Genomic DNA, 7,726 nt, shown 5'->3' on the forward strand with positions numbered 1-7,726 from the left:
GTGTTTCCTTGTTGCCTGTAGCTGCTTTACAATTATTGAGGGTATTTTAATTCCATGTTTGCAACTACAAGAAAAATGTATGTTTTTGACACCAAATGCATTTGTGCAGTTAAGACATTTCACGTGGAAACACAAAAATTCATTAGGACTTATTGAATTCTGTAAGGCAATTCAGAATGAATTGCCTAGAAATCTTCAGAGTGAATGTTTGTAGGAGAATGCGTACTAGTCAGTAATACTTGAAATAAGCCAACATATTACACATTAGCAGCAGACTTTTTGTATAAAGAGGTCTGCAAGAGGATCAGCCAAGATGTTTTAAGATGGAGTGTAGTGGAGAAAAGCTGTAGAAGACGGTGCAATAAAATGAACAAGAAAAAGATATTAGGAATTCCATGACTAAAATAACTAGCTACAGAATGTGTTTTTCATAATACAATGCTGTGAACTGCAGATGACATGCTTTCTTTGATTACATCTTTAAAATAATCTGGCTGTTCTGTTTTAATTATCTTTAAACGAAATTGTAAGCTAACCAGCAAGGTAAAACCTGACCGAAAGCAGGAAAGGTCATGTTTGACAAAATTGTTCTATCACAGGTTGAGATCATTGTGAGAAAGTTCCATTCTCTAAGTTATCCATTTTGTTTTATATAGTTCAGTTGCACATTTTTTCTTAAACATTTATCAATATACCTTGCAAAAAACTATTAAATAAAGGAAGATTTTTTTCCCTGTTCTATTTACTCACGGGCAAAATTTGTGCATGGCATCATAACTGTTTGCAATGTATCCTATGAGCCAATGGTGATTGCGGAGTAGTCTAATTGGTTGTGTTAAGAGAAATGAATTTTTACAGTTATCACTCTTTGAAATCAGTCCTATAGTTAAAATGTGGGTGCTGACATTTTGAGCTGCAGTCCATAATTCCTCATCCTCAGAAGTGCAATGTGTTATTGTATTTAATGTTGAGGTACTCATGTGATGGGTCCAACCTCTAATCACTTTCATTTACAAGCTTTCTGCATTACAGTCCCTGTGATCATGTGTCTTGAAGAATTTTTTTAAAATCTGCGGTCATTTTATTTTGAAAATATATTCCACTATTTTGTTAATATTTTTTTAAAACTCTACATTAGTTTTGAAAGAATGAGCTCAGTACCAATTGTTACATCTGAATTCCTACACCGTGTGGCATAGTTGCAAATCTTTAAATGTGCTCTCCAGTGCAACTTATTTGTTGGTATTGTTTTTCCAAATACTGACCTCAATAAAAGAAAATAGCCACTTTTACATCCAGTTTTATTACTGCATTCAGAAATACATCATACAACTCATTTAAGACTGTAAAGTACAGGGTGTGTTCAAAAAGAATCCGAGCTTTTGAAATAGCCCACCCCAACCAGCAGGCTACAAACTTAGTGAAACTTGCCTTGGCCAAGCATACATGGAGAACTGTAAGAATCACATGTGGCATTACTAGTGGTTTCAGTGTTTCCAACAGGGCAGAATGTTGATCGATGATAGCCCGCAAGCCTGGATAACCTTCTGTATCAACAGATGATGACCATGTAGAGAGAGTTGTCTGATTAGTGGGAATAATTAACTGTTCGAAAAGCAGCAGATGAATCCTAGTGCGGGGGAAGAGGCGTGAATTGTGGGAAAACCAGACATCAATGTTGCACCATGAGAATGTGGTGGGTCCTACGTCACTCCTTATCCACAGCTATCTAGCAAAACATCGCATTTCTGTGGGCCCCCATTCACCCTATTCTCTGGGGCTAGCCCAAGCAGATTTTCTCCTGTTTCCCAAACTTAAACCTATGTTGAAAGGATGCCATGCCCCAACTATTGAGGAGATTCAGGACAATGTGATGAGAGACCTGTGAATCATCCCAGAAAATGCATTTCAGGAGGATTTCCAAAAGTGGGTTGAAAATGGTGTATTGCCAGTATATGGGACTACTGTGAGGGGGGAGGAGGGGGCAGTGCTTAAAATGTTTTACCATAAGAAATAAAAGTGTTGCGGCAAAAGTTGTATTTCTTTTTAATCACACCTCATATTTTTGTATTTATTGTATACTGTATTACAATTAATTTACTTAATTGTGCAGTTCCTCAAATTTGCCTTCGGTTTCTGTTGAATGCCAATAATTCCTTCATATCCCATTACATCAGTACTCTTTCTTCTTTCCCTCAATCCCCTCCTCCTCCTCCTCCATTGTCACATTTGAGTGCTTATTTTATTTTTTTTGAAAATGTCAAAGCAAGTCTGAAACATGAGGAACTACTGTTGATTTTATTACGGAACAAAGCTATTACCATTTTGTTTGTGATAAAGGGAAGGTGAAACCGAAGTAGCAATTGTGCAAATGTCATTTTGAATTACATGCCATAATGTCACAAAGAAAACAATTTCAGCAAAAAGCAATAAAAGAAGTAATGGCATTATTAGTGTTCCATGTATATTTTCAAATAGTTTCATAGGTATTGAATATAAAAAAGAGCCTGCTTACTATATAATATTACCCACTGTGGAAAGCAGTACCAGTGTAGTGCAAGAAAGAGAACTCAGGTCTTCAAAAGGTGAAAATTTTAATATTGTAGCAACTTAATAAAATATCTGCATCCACAAGTTATTGTGATTGCTTGTATTCTCCTTCCCAAAGGATATTTTGGATATTATCATTTCAAAAGTATCCCATATTGTAACAGAGACTGCTTATCGATATATGCAAGTATCATGCAGTAAATTATTAGTGTATCGGTAAATGTTTTTATTGACACCACATGGTAAAAAAGACTGCAATAAATAATCTTGGCAGAAAAGGAAAGAAGAACGGCATTCTTGTTAAGATTCATTTGAAATACATTGTTTCCTCCAGTCGCCATTGGCATTGTAATCCTACCTATTTAAGGTTTTTACATGTGACTGGTGATCAGAATGAGCAATGTGACAGGTGGGTGTATTGTGAGACAAGGACAGTATTGTTTGCTTCAGTAAAATTTGAGAGGTGTTACGCCGATACATTTCAGACATGTTAACTGTCTGTTAGTTAATGATTCTTCTAACATCATGATCATCGAGCACAGCAGGTATTTATGCCTAGTGTTGTGTGCCAGCCAGGTGGCCACAAGCTCCAATGTTTAGTACAGTATATAGTGCAGTACTGTGCATTAATGTGTGTGTCTGGATTGAGTTGGTGCTAGCATACAAGAAATCTGGTACAATTTTGTGTTAAATGTTTCGAGCTTAATTTTTGCAACTTTACTCACAGTCTAAAGATATGCTGTACTAAATGGAGTTGAGTATGTGGCCACTGTTGGGCACACAGTGTCGGGTGTGAATTTCTGCTGTGTCCATCAGTGATCTCTCCACAGTCTGTGTGTTAAACCCTGGCAGCCTTCCATTTAGTTGTTTGGTCATGGGATAAATGACATTAAAGTTTGTAGCTTTCCACTTATGACATTAAACTTATAATCCAAAAATAAATTGTATCAAAAAAGGATACCATTCTGTATGGTCTTCATTGCAGTGACTGTCTTGTAATTTTACAAATTATACACGTATAATATGGAAAGTTCATTATCTTAGCACAGCTTTCAGCAGGAAGGGAGAAGGTAGAGAGAGTTTGTTTGAGTGTTCTGTATTGTTAGAAGTAATTAACCTCATTAAATATTTACTTAAATGAAATGAGCATTCAATGACATTAAGTAATACTCTGACTGGCGTAAGGCTGTCGGCGGCCACAAAAGCCTAAAGCCATGAGCTGAGCCTGGCCGGCGGTGAAATGTCCTTTACTGAGTGTGTGGCAGTTGACATGTTAATCAGGCTTTGTTACAAAAAAATATTATATAATTGTTATAAGCAGTTTGCTCATGAGAATCTGTTATATTATTGTGCAAAAAGTAATACATTTTGCAGTTTCCTGTGACCATTTTCATCTCCCTTGCCTTTGATCAGTGGATGTCTGACAAATATTCTGCAGTTACTCTACCTTTAGTCGCTTTGATAGCCCTTGTGTGGAAGCAAAGCTGCCACATACCATGTTTCCTCCGTCGTAGGATACAGCTGTAGAGGTCAAAAGGCAGAACATTTTTTGCAAGATACTACATTAGTGTTATATGATTTCAGTGAGTAACTTCGTAACAATTACTGTTTGCATAAAAATGAAACTTCCACTCTAAATATTGCTATAACAAAAATCAGTGACTTGTCTAGGTGTATGAACAGTTATGATAAGGATATCTAAATTTTGAGAAGTGAGGTTCATGTTATGTATGAACTGTGAATGAGACAGAAGATAACACTGGGTGGGAATAATTAGAAATATTTTTTTAAGAAAGAAACAAATGAAACTAGTTTGGCCTGTGGCTCTGATTTGTACTTCTCTGTTACAGAACCCGTGGATATGAAGTCGTGGCCGGGACCACCACCACCTCATCCAGTACTGAACCAATTAGTGCATGACAGTGCACTAGCTCATAAATTCGAGGTGTGATCATTTTAGTTTTACTTGCTTGCTCATGATTAATTTTGAATTAATCTCAGTATTAATGCAAATTCTAACTGCACTTATGATGACTCTCAAGAAGTATTGCAAGTGTCTAATGTGATGTGAATTATTTAATTGCTGTGATCTCACAAAATATTTTATACGTGAATATTTCATTATTACCACATATCAGACAATTAAATTGTAGTAATTTAGGGCTCATGATATTTATTTAGTTGACATTGTTAGTTTCTTGAATTTAAAATTAGAGTGTTTTTGTGGATCTGATACTTCAGTTTTTATATGAATTTATTGTACATTACTAGGTAATTTCTGTTTGAAATAATGTGCCACTGATGTTTATTATGGAGAAAAATATTGTGTGTAGGATACGAAAAATGTGCTGCATTGAAGTTCCTTAGTTTTTTCAAACAAGTGGTCCCTTGTGATGTATGTAGCCACATAAGGTGACTGTTGAATGCATGTGAGTTGCGTTTGTGCAAATTATGGTAGTTTCATTAAGACAAGAGAATTGATGGTGCTAAATTTTTCATGCAATCTTGACTACTGGATATCATTGTATTCCAGAATTTAAGACTGAACGTGATGACTAAAGCCCAGATTTCTCAGCACAATAAAATAGTAAAATAAGTGGGAAACATGTTGAAAATAAGCAAAAATGAACACACAGAAAAGATAGTTTCACAGAACTCTAGTCTTATTGAAGGCTGTTACAGTACACAAGGGAGGTCATCATGAGATTTTCTTATGTAAAACTCCTGCATCACTAGGTGAAGAATGATTTGTACAGTGAAATGTTGTTTCAGTGTCACGTGACGTGATAGGTGCGTGTGAAAAACACCACAGTTCTTCTTTGGTGAATTCCCCTTCAGTGTTTGTTTCTTCACAAGAAAATTTTTTAAAAATTTGGCACAGTGTTTTGCAACCATAATTTTTCTGTAGCACCTGATTAAGTGTCTCAAATGCAAGTTTTGCAACCCTGTGTGTTTCTGATGAGAATGTGATTAAAATTTCATGTATCAGAGAAACTTAATGTTCCAAGGAATTATTTCGAGTTTCCAGCTGCTTTAAAATATCAGATATTTTGGAGAAATGATTATGGATGTACTGTATCTTTTCGTGGGTGCCTTTTTTAGCTAAACATTCTTGTACTGTGGCAAGACTGACTGCATCTTCTGCAATTAGGCAATTCAAAACATTTTTCACTTCCCTGAAATGTTTCGCATAGTATAACACAGCCTGTAACCACAATCCCTACAGAGTTAAAACTGGCTTAGGAGGTAAAACCCAATTTAGGAGTTCACAGAAGTTTTGAGTTCTATTTGGTGACTTGACAAACACATTCTTCGCACTAGAAACAAAATCTTCACATCATTATACTGACTTCTGACAGTTTCAGCAGTAGAAATTAATGTTCTTTCATGGTTCAATGTATTTCAAATTTCTCCTTGAAAACACTGTTGTGTATAGTTTTGGTGCAACCTAGTTTGTCCAGTACCCTTTTGTTTGTGTATTTTTCTAAAAGGCACAAGTGTTTGAAAAATGTGTCTCTACAACTCAATTGTTTGACAACATTGCTTTTAATCAGTGGTTGGTTTAACTTACATTTATTCCTAAACTTCTTTTTAAGCCACGTGGCATTTTTGTGCTGCATAATGTCATATTTTTTATTCGCAGAAACACTCTTTTCATTCACCATACAACATCAGACACTACCAGTCTTCAAATAATACATTTCTTCCGAACAAGTTTGTTTATGCACTTGCATAAGAATGCTGATTTAGAGGTTTTGTGGGTGGCATTCCCTAATTACAACAGTGAGCAACAGTGCACACTTGAACTAATGACTGATGCACAACACACTGCGTCTTGGAACACGCAGATTCACCATCCATGAGAATGACATCATCTGATGAGGTAACTGACCAATGAAGTGATGACTAACCTGCTCAATCGCAGCAAGCTTTTCTCCTTGCAGTATTATAGGCTGTAAGCATCCTGGCTTTATCTTAGCATTGCTTTCTTATACATTCAACCAAAACTAATTTTTAAAAGGGGGGGGGGGGGAAAATATGCACTTTTAAAAACCACAGTTTTCATTAACAAGCTGTTTTAATTAAAAATGCTAAAATAAGTAAACAAAAATGTTGTCTTGCAACCTAGTTAAAACTGATTATCTAGGAGTGTCTTATGACGTACAACCTTTCTGCCTGTCCATAAAAGTGTGGAAAAAAATTATGCATTTTGCTTAGAAATTTGGGCTTTCAGAAATTGAGATTAGATCACGCAATGGCAGCTCACACACACGATCACTGTCTCTGGCTGTCGGGACCAGAGCCTGGCCACGGCTGCCAGAGGCAGTGGTCATGTGCATCTGAGCTACATTTGCGTGAATGTGTGAGTGGATATTGTCTATTTCGAAAGAAGGCCTTCTGGCCAAAAGCTTACATGTTCAGTAGTCTTTTTATTGTACTTGTGTGTGACTCAACGTCTCTGTTATATGGTGAGCAGCAGTCTACCCTTTTCATAATATTTCATTATTCCATCTTGGATTTTCCATTGTTTGATATATATTTTTCTTGTCCTAATGGTGTCCTTAAAGTGAGTGGCTGTACAGATCAAATGAGGGCATGTATAATTTAAGATTTCTGTTCCAATCTTCTTGTATTGACAACTCAGTAATGAACTGTCTTTGTGTAACCTTTTGTTTTAGGTATTGTTTTGTATAGGAGTGGGATAACAATGATGTGAAATTAGGTCAAATGTGATAGATATGTAGTGACCTTAGAGAAGAAGCTGTGAGCAGTGAACGGTATTGGCAAGTTCCTAGGCTTTTAATAAGACATTCTGTCAAGAGTTCAAAGGCTGTAGTGTAGAGACACATTCCACAAGTTAACATTTCCTAATTCTAAAGAGACATTCAGTAAGAAGGTAAAGAAACCATCACAGCAGTTCAGTTTGCTCATTGTTGATAGATGAGTTTGGTACTCGAATATGACTGAATGTTAAAAACTGTTAGGGCCATGCTTCACAAATGTGCTTGTTTCCATAATGTGAAAGAAAGTTATATATATATGCATGCTTTGCATATGTTGATATTGGAAAGATTACTTTTGTGGCCTATGTTCTTTCCTAGTCATTGACTGTTTATTCATATTATGTTTTTATGTACTTATACAGTGTCCAATATTTATTTATACACTCACAGAT

Source organism: Schistocerca piceifrons, chromosome X (genome assembly GCF_021461385.2).
Source record: "Schistocerca piceifrons isolate TAMUIC-IGC-003096 chromosome X, iqSchPice1.1, whole genome shotgun sequence".
Classification (NCBI taxonomy): Eukaryota; Metazoa; Arthropoda; class Insecta; order Orthoptera; family Acrididae; genus Schistocerca; species Schistocerca piceifrons.